The sequence below is a fragment of the Oryx dammah genome, unplaced genomic scaffold (genome assembly GCF_014754425.2).
Source record: "Oryx dammah isolate SB20612 unplaced genomic scaffold, SCBI_Odam_1.1 HiC_scaffold_29, whole genome shotgun sequence".
Lineage (NCBI taxonomy): Eukaryota > Metazoa > Chordata > Mammalia > Artiodactyla > Bovidae > Oryx > Oryx dammah.
Window position 1 is genome coordinate 114,364,319 of NW_024070213.1, and position 14,876 is coordinate 114,379,194.

Consider the following 14,876-nt stretch of genomic DNA (forward strand, 5'->3'; position numbering starts at 1 on the left):
AGCTTCACTAAGGCCCCAAAATTGAGAACCATTGATAATTGATCATTCCTTCATCATCTTCTTAGAGGTACTAGATAAATCTCCCCAGAACCTGAAAATAGGTAGCCAAATCTAATCTTGTGATTCCAGCCAATTCTACCTTCAATCTATGCAAGAGTTCCTAAGACATTTGCTGAACAGAAATAGACTCAGAGGATCCTTTGAAGGAACTTATTAGTTTTAATAACAGCTATGGGATTTCTCTCTCTTCCAATGCTTCCCACTCAGCAGCCAAATCAGTAGGTACCCATAAGAACCATCAAAGAGGTAAAGTTTGACAATCAGCAGGAGACATCGCGATGTCACTTTCCAACCGGAAAATTACTGAGTTCTTGAACCTCATAAACTCTCCAGTGCTGGGACAGAGTATGACAGAATTCTTCCAAGAGTCTCACTTGAGTCTTTGAAGTTTGGGCACCAAAGAGATTGGAACTTGGCTTTCATCCAGAGACGTCTGGGGTGGGAGACTGGATGAAAAGGACTACAGTGGGAGCAGCCTGCCTTTCCCTGCTGGCTGGGCCACAGTGACTATGTCTAATCAACCTAGTGCAACTGGGGGGAAAAAAACAAACACTGGAGAGGGCTACCTGTTATGTTGAAGAGGTACACCCTTGGAAGGCAGGAGCCAGGATGGGTAAGAGGTTGACAAGAGAGTATGGCATTCAAAGAACAAATTGAGCAGTGTTCTGTGAGACATCTCTGAAGAGACCAGAGGTACCCCAGGAGAAAACAAGGTTGAGGTTTCAAGAACAGAAGGCATTAATTGGTAGCACCAATGGTCCAGTAACATGAAAATCTTTTTGATCATAACCTATGGTATGAAATATGCTTTATATGGCAATTCCATATAGACATGTGTGCACACATACACACACACAGTCCTGTGTAGAGAGGAAGAGAATTAAAATTACACAAAATAAAGCTTATCTTTCTTGTATAAGATGCAATCTGAAATCTAATTCAGTCTGTGCTCTACAAAGTTGTTCAGTTCAATTCAGTAGCTCAGTCGTGTCTGACTCTCTGCGACCCCATGAATCGCAGCACGCCAGGCCTCCCTGTCCATCACCATCTCCTGGAGTTCACTCAGACTCATGTCCATCAAGTCAGTGATGCCGTCCAGCCATCTCATCCTCTGTTGTCCCCTTCTCCCTCTGCCCCCAATCCCTCCCAGCATCAGAGTCTTTTCCAATTAGTCAACTCTTCGCATGAGGTGGCCAAAGTCCTGGAGCTTCAGCTTTAGCATCATTCCTTCCAAAGAAATCCCAGGGCTGATCTCCTTCAGAATGGACTGGTTGGATCTCCTTGCAGTCCAAGGGACTCTCAAGAGTCTTCTCCAACACCACAGTTCAAAAGCATCAATTCTTCGGCGCTCAGCCTTCTTCATTGTCCAACTCTTACATCCATACATGACTACTAGAAAAACCATAGCCTTGACTAGATGGACCTTAGTCAGCAAAGTAACGTCTCTGCTTTTGAATATACTATCTAAGTTGGTCATAACTTTTCTTCCAAGCAGTGGAGCCCCCCAAAATAAAGTCTGACACTGTTTCCACTGTTTCCCCATCTATTTCCCAGTTGTTATATGTCCATAATTAATCAAATTCAGTATACAAAGTACAGCCTTCTAGGTGCCAGAGGAGAAAAACAGGTGGGAAAGAGGTGTATCAAGAAGAACGGTGAAGCAGACCTTCTTACCTGTTGTTAATCTGCCTGAATTCAGTCTTTGCAATGGACAAAAAAGTGAAGTTTATGGTTTTATATTTGATTGCAATTTTCTACATCTGTTTTAACAGCCTGGCATGCTTGGGAAAACTATGCTGTCTGCCTGACAGGGATGAGTGAGGGAGACTGACCTAACCTATTTGAAGAGTTGAGTCAACACATACAATGAACTTAGTTTCATAAAAATAGTTGCTCTGTTTTAGTCTGGATGCTAGCATTACCCCAAAATTCATGTATTAAAACCCTCCACCCCAACATAATAGTAAGTGGAGATAAGGGCCTTTGAGAGCTGATTAGAGCTAGATAAGATCATGAGGGGGGAGTTCTCAAGATAGAATAAATAGCCTTATAAGAAGAGAAAGTGTCTCTCTCTCTCTCTCTGTCCTTCCCACCATATGTGTGTGTGTGTGTGTGTGTGTATACATGTGCCAAAAAAAAAAAAAAAAGGCCCTGTGAGGACATAAATGAGAAGGCAACTGTCTGTAACCTAGGAAGTAAATTTCACTAAATACTAAATCTTCTGGCACCTTGATCGTGAACCTTTCAGCCTCCAGAACTATAAGAAACTGTGTCTGTTATACATAAGCCATCCAGTCTATGGCATTCTCTTACAGCAGCAGGAACTGGACACCCATTATAAACACCTTAAGTATTGACCAGGTATTTTCAAAGCTATTATCTCATTTAACCTTTATAATACATAGTCATAGGAAGAGTTTATGACTTTATGATTAAGAAGAGTTTGATGTTTTCAGCATGTTTCAATTTTCTGATCTTCTAACACTTGAAGGGTATTACTCAGTGTCAGCTGCTGGAAGGTATTTGTTGTAAGAACTCAGGAGGAAGTGGGGGTACATAAATTGCTTAAATGTAAGGGCTCAAAGACAATCTTTTTATGCTGGTGGACACAGAAGTATTATTGAGGAAGCAGTTTGAGAAGAGTATCTGTATGTGAAGGCAAGGGACTGGAGGGGAAAATGATGAGTATTGCTGGATGGTACGTGTCCTCTCTCATGGAATTCAAGAAACAAGTAACAGACTGGAGTGACGTTGATGCTGATTTTAGTCACAGGAAACAGCTTTGCCAGCTAAAATGAGGGAAAGCTAAGAGATGAGTTCAAGGTAATTCTCAAGCTCATAGAACATCATTTATTTTAGTCTGCAGATACTACTGAGTATATTCTTCAGAGTTCTGTGTCTGGAATTTATGTATCAAAGACTAAGGCAGCATCATCAGATTAAGTAGGAAGGAGCATTTGGAATAGATAAAGGGTTAGCTGAGAAGGAGCAGAGCTCTGGATGGGAATAAATAGTGAGATACATTTTATAGTAACTCCCTCCACCTATGATGATAATAGCAAGGTAAACTTACAGGAAAAACTGTTTACTGCCCCTCTCAAATCAAAAAGCAGAGTGATGCAATACAAATGTGAATAGAGACCACTAACAATATACAAATTGAAATAAGCATTCTAATTTCTGAAAAGAATAGAGATCTATATTATATTTCTGTGAAACATAATTTTTTCCCATTACCTAAAACTGTATTATACAAATGTATTTAGTACTCTGAAGAATTCTGGAAAGGTTTGTTTCTTTTTCTTTTTGTAACATATACTCTAGTATGGAATTACCAGTAAGTTTGATAGCATAAACTGTAGTGACAGGCAAACTGTCCTTAATAAAAATGTCACAGTATTGTACTGCTTTTCAGATTTACTTAAGAAATTATTAGTGGCCCGGAGCTTTACAGTTCTTTCTTAAGAGTATTATTTCATCTTCAGGTAATTTCTTTTTAATTATCCATGTTACTATGACTAACAAATAGAGCTCTTACCAACACTGATATTTAATACATTTTGTAATTGCCTTCCTCTCTTCTCATAAAAGAACAACTCAGAGTACTTCCCTGTGTGTAGCTTTATGCCACCATGATAGAACATTGCAATGAGAAACAGAAAACCATCTCTGCAGAATATCTCTGGAATATTCTATGAATTCTAACAGAAGGGGAAAGACTATGTTTGAATAACATAAAAACTGGTACTGTGAGTCAAAACTCACAACCATATTGATGACCAGAAGGGTTCTAATACCTTTATTTATTTTATTTTTTTTTGGTAAAATAAAATCATATTTTATGATTAGTGTGATTCCTTCAAAACTGCCATTTCACAAGCTTCTATAATTTTATTGATGGTTAAGTTTAACTCAGTCACAAGACAAGAACATTCACCTCTGTCAAAATACAGGTTGATTCAGTGCTGACAGTATGTAATAGTAATCACAAAAATTCAAGATGTTAATTAACCTGATAAAATTCCAACAAAAACGCTGTGATTTTAAGGCTCTAAGAAGATAAAGAAAGAGAAGTCTTCCAGGAGCTTTGTTATTCCTGAAAAGAGATCATCCTTTACTTGTCAGGTTTTACTTAATAGGGCTCCTCCCCACTCCTTGACTACAAACAGAATGTACTCTGTTGTTAATTTCAAAACTGTTCACAATAATCTAAACTAAGGCAACCAAATTTTCCCTATGACAATAACTAGCTTTTAGATATTTCATATCAAAAGATAGATAAATAGATAGACTAATGGATAAAGACATGGTTTATGTATACAATAGAATATTTATCAGCCATAAAAAATAATGAAATGTTGTTATGTGTGATATCATGGATGGAGCTGGAGGGTATTATCCTAAGTGGGAAAAAAAAAAAAAAAACAAGCAGAGATTGATAAATACTGCATATTTTCATTTACTCGTGGACTTTAAGAAGCAAAGCAAACAAATATAGCAAAACAAAAACAAACACAGATACAGAGAATAAACTAGTGCTTGCCACAGGGGATAGGAGTCAGGGAGAGGGACAAAAGAAGAAGATTAAGATGTACAAACTATCAATTATAAAATAAATAAGTCACAGAGATGTAAGGTACAGCACAGGGAATATAGTCAATAATATAACTTTGGTGTGATATAAAAACAGCAAATCATTGTACTGTATATCAACTATACTTCAATTAAAAAACAAAGATGAACAGAAAAATGCATTATATTTTCAATAAACCCTGAGGGCTTATTTTAAATTATTTTATATGTTATTCTCTCAATTTTTGAATAAATTCATTGTTTTATGAAAGTAATTATTTCTTGAATGTCTGGAGGTTTTATCAACATTGTGTTTATTAGTATTCATTGTTTTTCATCATTATCTTTTGTAGGGATGCCTGAAAAATACATGGTATGAATAATAAATATATGTCTTTTGTCAAATAGTAACAAAAATAAGGCAAATTGTTAAATTTTCGATATAGAAATAAATTTAGAGATTATTTGGTCCAATTACCTCATTTGACAAATAAAGAAGCTGAAGCTCAAAGAATATAAATAAGTTTTCTCACCTCACTCATCCACGATGATTAGCAAACTACATACTGAGTTCGGCAGTCTGTCACTACTCCACATTGTCTTTCTTTCCTGCTGCTGCTAAGTCGAGTCAGTAGTGTCTGACTCTGTGCGGCCCCAGAGACTGCAGCCCACCAGGCTCCCCCGTCCCTGCGATTCTCCAGGCAAGAACACTGGAGTGGGTTGCCATTTCCTTCTCCAATGCATGAAAGTGAAAAGTGAAAGTGAAGTCGTTCAGTCGTGTCCGACTCTTCCCGACCCCATGGACTGCAGCCTACCAGGCTCCTCCATCCATGGGATTTTCCAGGCAAGAGTACTGGAGTGGGGTGCCATTGCCTTCTCCATGTCTTTCTTTAGGGAGACATTATTTTTGGAAACATTTTTTTTCTCTTTAGTCATTTAAGCAATCATCTGAATAGAGAAGCTTTGGTTAAATTATAGCAGATAACTACGTTTTTCAAATTGATTGCAAGTTAAATAGCTATCAATTTCAAGACCCAATACTATTTTATTAAAAGTTGCTCATACCTGACCTTCTAAAATGACAAAAAAACTTTTGTTGTTCCAAATAAAAATTAAAAATTCATGAAAGTGTTTTTTATAAGTAGCTTATTACCTATAAAGGTATAGCATTTAAGACATCCTTTAGTATAAAATATGTATAGTTGCCTTATAGATTATTAATAGGCTCCCAGAATGTTTAGCACACTAGATGTGTTAAAAAAAAAAAAATTAGAAATCCAATCCTGAGTTTTTCTTCAAATCTATTATTTTCATTGTGGGAGAAGTTTTTTAAATCATTCATTTATAATGACAATTTGCATATATGTCCATATTTTCCATTATTGATCTGAAGTTAGATCAGCTAAAATAATTTCATACCAGAGAGAAAAAATACATACCTTTGTAATCAAGAAAATTATCTTACCTTAGCTCAATGATTCAGGTCAAGGATGGTGAAAGTGTCATGATTAGTTAGACTATGGTGGTGGCGTTGGTTTAGTCACTAAATCTTGTCTGACTCTTGAGACCCCATGGACTGTAGCCTGCCAGGCTCCTCTTTCCTTGGGATTTTCCAGGCAAGAATACTGGAGTGGATTGCCATTTCCTTCTCCAGGGGATCTTCCAGACCCAAGAATCAAACCCAGGTCTCCTGCATTGCAGGGAGATTCTTTACCAACTGAGTTATAGTGTAATGCAAATACAGTAATCCATTTCTGTACATTAATTCATGTTTATTACTGAACATTTTTTACATCAATAAAAGAAGAATGTGAAGTATGGCATCCATGGCCTAGATAAAAAGATCAAGATGTTAGACTTGTTCCTTGGTGACTGGACAAAATATTAATGGAAATATGAAAAATTTTTCTATAAATATTAGAGCAAATATATATATATATGAAAACATCTAATCAGATCTTATTTAAAAACCTTCAAGATGAATCACAGAGAGTTTCTGTATGATAGATTTCTTTCTTGCAATAACCCACTCATCCTACAAATATTTACTGAACACATGATTTTTGCCAGTCACTCTTCCCAATGCTGAATATACAGCAATGAATAGTTCCCCCTGTCCTCATTGAGCTTATATCCTACTTAAAGGAGACAGACAGAATGTTGCAAGTCAGATGGTGATAAGGACTGAAAAAAAATAAAAATAAAAATAAAGAGACTGGAGCTGGGTGAGGGTGGTTATTTTAAATATGGACGTCCAGTGAAAGACTCTCATTAGAAGATATTTTGAAGGAATGAACCATTATAGGCATCTGGAGAAAAACATTCTAAGTAAAGGGAACAGAAAGTGCAAAGGTCTTGAAAGGGAATAAGCTTGACCCTGTTGGCACTGAATCAAGCATGGTGAGTAAAGAAGAGAATGGCATAGATAAAGTCAAGGAGGTAACTCAGTCAGATTATGGAGGGCCTGAAACTACTCTAAAAAGAGTCATGATGTTACTCTGAGTGAGTTGGGAAGCACTAGGAGTGAGGGATTAAGTCCAAAAGTGATGTAAATTTGACTTATTTTAAGAGATGAACCAGGCTGCTGTGTGGAGAATAGGAGAGGACAAGAATACGGCAGTGAAGAGTTAGGAATTTGATGCAATAAGCCAGGCAGTAGCAATGGTGGTGTGAGAAGTGGTGGAGGTCTGATGTATTTGGAAAGTAAATATGTCCTGCTGTTGGTAACAATTTGCTATTTGAAAGGTGGAATGATAGTACCCATGTCTCACCTCCATAACCTGTGAAAGCATTGTTATATGACCGGCAGGAGCTAAGCTTGCAGATGGGATTAAAGTCGCTAACAACTGACCTTAAAATAAGGGAATGATCCTGGACTATGCACATGAGCCCAGTACAATCACAAATGCCCTTAAAAGTGAAGGAGAGGGGCAGAAGAGTGAGTCAGAGGAAGATGTGATTACTGAAGAAAGAGAATGCAACATTGCTGGCTTTAAAAAGAGAGGGAGAGGGGACTTCTCTGGTGGTCCAATGGCTAAGAAGCCACCTTCCAATTCAAGAAGGAGGATTAGATTTCTGGCTCGAAAACTAAGCTCCCATGTGCCGAGGAGCAACTAAGCCTGTGAGCCACAGCTAGGGAGCCTACACCTCAGCGAAGACCAGTACAGACACAGAAAGAAGAAGGGGCCACACGTCAAGGTAAGGGGCAGTCTCGGCAAGCTGGAAAGAACAAGGAAACATTTTCCTCTAAAGCCTCCAGAAAAGGATGCAGTCTTGTCTAGTCTTAACAAATCCTCAGCCAGGGAGACCTGTGTCAGACTTCAAACCTACAGAACTGTAAGGTAACAAATTTGTATTGTCTAGCAAGTTTGTAGTGACATATGGCACCGGCAATAAAAAATAATACAGATTAATATGGGGTGTCAGAGAAAAAGAAGAGTCAAGGGGCACTAGAGGTTTAATGTAATTTGAATTGTATACTTTGGGCTAATAAAGTGTTGACTCATTATTTGCATAGCTAAATATGTTTTTTATAGCTTTTTGAAAATCTCAGTAAGTATATTTAAGAATGAAAGCTTCTAATGCAAATGTTGGCACCTATCAGTGACCTGATCATCTCCATTCCATTTTTCATTTTCAGAATGTAAACACAAACTTTTATTGAATTTGATCCTTTAACACAAAGCACTGAAGTGTGATAGGAAGGCACTGAAGATATTTTTTAAATTAACATAGTAGTACTAAAAACAAGCATTGTCCTTCTAGATTGTCAGCTTACAAACCTAAACCCTAATAGCAATTTGGTGCCATGTCAAAAAAGGTTTCAATCTCTTTCTTTCGCATTGCCTCCAGAGTCCGTTTACAAATCCTGCAGGCAAAGTGTATTATGAATTTATAAAGCCACCTGTTGTTTTTCTGAAAATAAGTTAGCTAAATGTATCACTCAGCTAACTTTTATTTTTTATTTATATCTTCTTAATCATAGGAAAGCCAACTGATGCAGAATCACTCACCTTCTTCATTCATTCAACAAGCTCCTATATTTTTATATTTGGTTCTCTAGATCTGTAAGAAAAGCACTTTTGTCTGAGTAGCCATAACACAAGCTGTTTTATTCCCTTAGCAATAAGTTCCAAGCTAACCAATCAACTCAGGAAGCCAGGTATTAACCCAATTCAGGGGGCCCCAAAAGACAAAGATATGGCAGTTGTCGCTGCTAGAGATCTGAACATATGTCCGAGAAATTGTCAGTACTTGAGAGATGAGGCAGGATCAAGCCCCGGGGAAAACCAATAAGAGCAAGATCAAAAGCAGGGCATAAGGCTTAAGTGAGAGGCTTAAGTTTATGTTGATGCTTTGATCCTAGAGGCAGGAGTTGGTGAAGCAGAATCAATCTATTCAAGGTAAGGAAAGCATCAGTCCTCTGGATTTATAACTGGGACCATCGTGGTACTACATTTAGGAACCACTGAGCATCGGGGCTCAACTTTGACGCACTTGGTCCACTGTTGTGTTGGCAACTAAAGAAACATGGGGCAATGAGCTACACAGAAGACAGGTGGCTCTGGAATCTCAAATTCAGGACAATGACTTAATGTAAAACCAACCCGATTAGGTGGAGGGGGCAGAGGAATGATGGAAAAGCCGCTCGCATTCCTTGCTGCTTCAGTGGTTGACTCAGAACTTCTGTCTCTCTACATGGTGCTGTGTCCCTGGAGAAGGAAACAGCAACCCGCTTCAGTGTTCTTAGAAAATACAGCATTCTCAGAAAATTCTATGGACAGAGAGCCTGGCGGACTATAGTCCATGGGGTCACAAAGAGCAGGATACAACTGAGCACACATATATGTGGAGCTGTGAAGGAAAATGATAGGGTATAAAAATATAACAAATGGTCAAAATAGATAAGTGTTGGCTGAGTTACAGTGGTGAAGTTAAAAGAAACTTCATTCTAAAAGATGAAAGGAGTAAAGGGTTTAAAAGGAAAAGGTGTGAATTCCCAGAGGTTTCCTCCTTTTTTCCTCCTATGCAAAACTGAAAACTTCACCATTTGTCTCACTCCAATAGGAGCTTTTTTCAATTGTGTACTTGTCCACAATATGTCTTCTCCATTATTTATCCCACTCAGACCAGGAGTTAACTTTCTAAACTTGCTAAATGAGTCTCCTGAGACACTTTCAAAGAAATGTACAACCTAGCCATATTTGAAAAACATATCTTTTTCAGATGAACATCAGGCCTTGCCTTGGAGGGGTACTAATTTTAACTAGAACTGGTCACATTTAAAGTAGGAGTTTATCTCAAAAAGTTAAGATAATTTCCAAAATATTGTAAACAGTTCCTCCAACTCTAGGCACCAATGCTGCAGACCTCCTACGACTGCTGCTCCTCTCAGCAACCACCACCAAGGGGTAATGCTGCTGCCCAGAGTTGGGACTATGATGAGAAGACAGAGTCGCTGGCTTTAGGCATTTAAGAGGGCCCCCAATAATTCAGAAATTAAGATAAATTACATCCAGTGTGGTATATTTTTTTTTTAACTGTTAATGTATTTAAATTTTGTTGCGCTGGGTCTTGCAGGTCTTCTCCAGTCACAGTGTTCAGGCGCTGCTCTTCATGGCAGTGCCTGGGTTGCTCATTGTGGAGGCTTCTCTTGCTGCAGAGTGCATGCTCTTCAGTGTGCTGGCTCAGAAGTTGGGGTGCATGGGCTTTGTTGCTCCACAGCATGTGAAATCTTCTTGCATCTGGGATCAAATCCACGTCCCCTGCACTGGCAGGTGAATTCTTATCCATCATACCACCAGGGAAGTCCCAGGGCAGTATATGTTAAAGTCTGAGTTAATGCAAAATTATATTGAGCAAAATATCAAACTGATGAGCAAAATATCAAAATTTTAAATTAATTTCAAATTTTAGTCAGTTCTTTAATTCTTTGTTTCTTTGATGAAAGAATATTTGGCTCAACTATAAGCAAAGTGAAAAGACAGCCTTCTGAATAGGAGAAAATAATAGCAAATGAAGCAACTGACAAACAACTAATCTCAAAAATATACAAGCAACTTATGCAGCTCAACTCCAGAAAAATAAATGACCCAGTCAAAAAATGGGCCAAAGAACTAAATAGACATTTCTCCAAAGAAGACATATGGATGGCTAACACACACATGAAAAGATGCTCAACATCACTCATTATCAGAGAAATGCAAATCAAGACCACAATGAGGTACCATTTCACACCAGTCAGAATGGCTGCAATCCAAAAGTCTACAAGCAATAAATGCTGGAGAGGGTGTGGAGAAAAGGGAACCCTCTTACACTGTTGGTGGGAATGCAAACTAGTACAGCCACTATGGAGAACAGTATGGAGATTCCTTAAAAAATTGCAAATAGAACTGTCATATGACCCAGCAATCCCACTGCTGGGCATACACACCAAAGAAACCAGAATTGAAAGAGACACATGTATCCCAATGTTCATCGCAGCACTGTTTATAATAGCCAGGACACGGAAGCAACCTAAATGTCCATCAGCAGATGAATGGATAAGAAATTAGTGGTACATATACACAGTGGAGTATTACTCAGCCATTTGTATTACTCATTCAAAAAGAATACATTTGAATCAGTTCTACTGAGATGGATGAAACTGGAGCTGATTATACAGAGTGAAGTAAGCCAGAAAGAAAAACACCAATACAGTATACTAACACATATATATGGAATTTAGAAAGATGGTAATGATAACCCTGTATGCGAGACAGCAAAAGAGACAGAGATGTATAGAACGGACTTTTGGACTCTGAGGGAGAGGGTGGGATGATTTGGGAGAATGGCACTGAAACATGTATACTTTCATGTAAGAAACGAATCGCCAGTCTATGTTTGATACAGGATTCAGGATGCTTGGGGCTGGTGCACAGGGATGATCCAGAGAGATGATATGGGGTGGGCGGTGGGAGGGGGGTTCAGGATTGGGAACTCATGTACACCCCTGGCAGATTCATGTCAATGTATGGAAAAACCAATACAGTATTATAAAGTAAAATAAAGTAAAAATAAAAAGTAAAAAAAAAAAAGAATATTTGGCTAAGAAGTGAGAATGTACTCTATGTATGCACTAGTATAGTCCCTGGCAATAAAAATGTAGGATTTAGCTTATTGATTGTTCTTTATAGAAATATGAGAACATTAAATGCTAAATGTTGCTTTCAATGAGGCTATGAAATCAGTTGTTAATTAGTAAGTCACTAAACGCCTAATAATTTTTATTACATTTAGCTTTCACTTTTACTTATCATCATTTTTCACTTATACAAAAACATTTTGAATATTTATATGAGGTGTTTCATCACCCAGTTTTCACCATGTCTCTATATCCTTGAGCTACACTAGCGATAGAAAGCTCTAATGGTAAAAACAACTTTTGAACATGGGTTGGCTTGTGTGATGCTCATAACCCATCACAGCCATGAAGCAGTTGTGAATGCTCAGCCTCCTCTTCCAGCCCCAGCCGCCACATCACACCTTTCCCTTGGCCTTTGCTGCTGGAGAAGGGGGCTCCGCTCCACTCCTCGCCCTTCAGAGGAAAACCAAACTCCAGCATGTGTGTGTGAGTCACTCAGTCATGCCCGACTCTGCAAACCCATTGACTGAAGCCCTCCAGATTCCTTTGTCCATGGATCCTCCAGACCAGAATGCTGGAGTGGGGAGCCATTCACTTGCCGTCTATTCCACACCTGCCTGATAGACTGTGTTGTTAACAAAGTTGATCTACATTGTTGATACAACTTTCTTGTATCAAAACTGATACAAGATATTTTCATTTGTGCTGCTATAAAAATAAAAGTGACAAGTTTCACTGTATTGCTACATATTGTGTACACCCGTGGTGGATTCATGTCAATGTATGGCAAAACCAATACAGTATTGTAAAGTAAAATAAAGTAAAAATAAAATAAAAAAAAAAAAAGTGTACCTTTAGCCGATCCCTTTGAAAGAGAAGGCCTCTCTTCCCTGCTGATGAGAATCACAACAATTACCCAGGGTTCCTAGGTCTACCCCATTCTTCTCCCCTACCACTCAGTGAATCTGTGTAATTGTGTTTAAAGAATGTCTCCCTGGAGCCCAAGTCACCTGAATGGATGAAAGGCTTGCCTCTCTTTCCTTGGGATGCATCTCAAAACCCAGGCAGATTGTTCGCTTTGCTTCTACTCCCTTCCCCCATGTCAGCTTATATCTCCTAGTTCTTGCCTAGAAGTTTCATAAGCATCCTGGAGAAAAGCCACATCAGCAGCCTGGGTCATTCACCTTCTTCTTTCCCTCCCAGGACAAAGGTGTGTTCCCTGTGTATACCCACTGTCTCTTTCAGCAGCCTACTCCAAGGGTCCTATAGTCTTCAAGGGGATCTTTTATTAAAATGGTTTCCTTTCACGTGCTAAACATGCCCTTCACTCCAGGCCGTCTTTCAATTTCCAATAATTTTCATTTTACTTTATATTTTTTTTGACCCTGCTGCACTGGATGTGGGATCTTAGTTCCCCAACAAGGGATGAACCCAAGCCTCCCCAAATGGAGGGACAGAGTCTTAACCACTGGACTGCCAAGGAAGTCCCCAGACAATTTTTATACATCAATGAAAATGCAAAGTCAGGGTTGTCTTTATGGGTGCACTCTTTCTCAACATCCTCAGTCTTGTTTGAACCCTTCTCTTTTCTATTTTAGTAAATTTAGGAACTCCTTTATATGTTCTCTGAATTCACCCTCAAATTCCACTTGGAAACTCAAAGTGCTAAGGCCCATGTGGATGATAAAATTGCTCTGTTTGTGTTCATCATTAGCCAGTTGTGTTAACTGGGAGCTACACAATTGGCATAGTATCTGGTAAGATCCATGGTTGTCTTTAGAGGAACTTCCCTGACAGGGGTGGATGACCTGCTCACTCCCTTTCCAAGAGACTCTGGTCTCTGTTTTTAGACTCAGAGAACATAACCCTGTGGACATCAGGGTCACCTCTCTTCTTCTGAGCTGTGCCTTCAGTTGCAAGACAACCCCACTCTTATAGGTTTGTTTCCTTAAGAGAACTGCCTCCCCATTTCTTGCCTCTAATTTAATTTAACTAGCAGTGAGAGGTTGAAGAACCTTAAGGGCTTTTATAGAGCCTGCAGTTCTCTTCCTCATAAATACACATTGCAGCAACTTGCACTAACTGGAAGTAATCATTCACACTGCTCTCCCTGGACCCTTTGTGCAAATGTCCCTCAAGTCTTGACATATATGTTCAGGTACTTTCAGCAACGTGTGTTCCCAAACGACATAAAAGTCTTAGCATCTACCTGCATTCTCGAGTAACTTTTTGACTGATGCTAGGCATTCTGCCTTAGAAAAGGAGGCATTTGTGGTTTACCTGTACTTTTGAAAGCATATATAATTCTGAGTGTCAGACTCTATACACTTATTATTAATCTCTGTTGCATCTGTACCTTGGAGGTTTCACTTTCCACTAACATTTCAATGGTGTGTTCCAAACACAATTCAAAATCTTTTTCTAAAGTTCCTAGCATTGGACTTCTTCCCTTCCCCTCTCCATCCCCATCCAAGTCTCTGGACCCTGGGTAGTATAAGCTCCCAGTCAAGGGCTGGACAAAGGCCCTGATGCAGTTTTCAATAGCACTCCAGTCACAGATATTAAAGCTGATTGGGTCTCTTAATTAGCCCTGCACATGTACAGCACACCCATTTCTTCTTCCTTAACACACTCCAGTTTTCTAGAAAAGGAGGCCAAGGCTGGTTTAAACACACATGTACAGCTGGACATTTCATGAAGAGATTCTTTGATCTATTCTAATAAGCTCACAAAGCACTGGGCATGAGAGACTCTCCAGGTGAAATATTCACTATCCAATCATACATTGTTCCAAAGACTTTTCCACAGCATCGCTCTGACTTTCAGTTTCTTTACCAAAGACCAACACCACTCCTAGTAAATCTATCTCTACTGCCCGCACCATTAGCCATGGGGAGCAGGCACTACAGGCTCTATTAAGAGTGGCATTCTATCTAATCTGATAGGCTTCAAGATGCCCTTTGTAGATAAACTGTCTCAGAAAACTAAGTCCCAGGTGTCAGATATACACCTTAACAGTACAGTTTATCTATTTCTTCTCTAAACTACCCTGATTTAAAACACAGCTAGTTTTTCTAGTTTCCAGAGAATATCACATCATGCTTATTGAGATTTTTTTTAA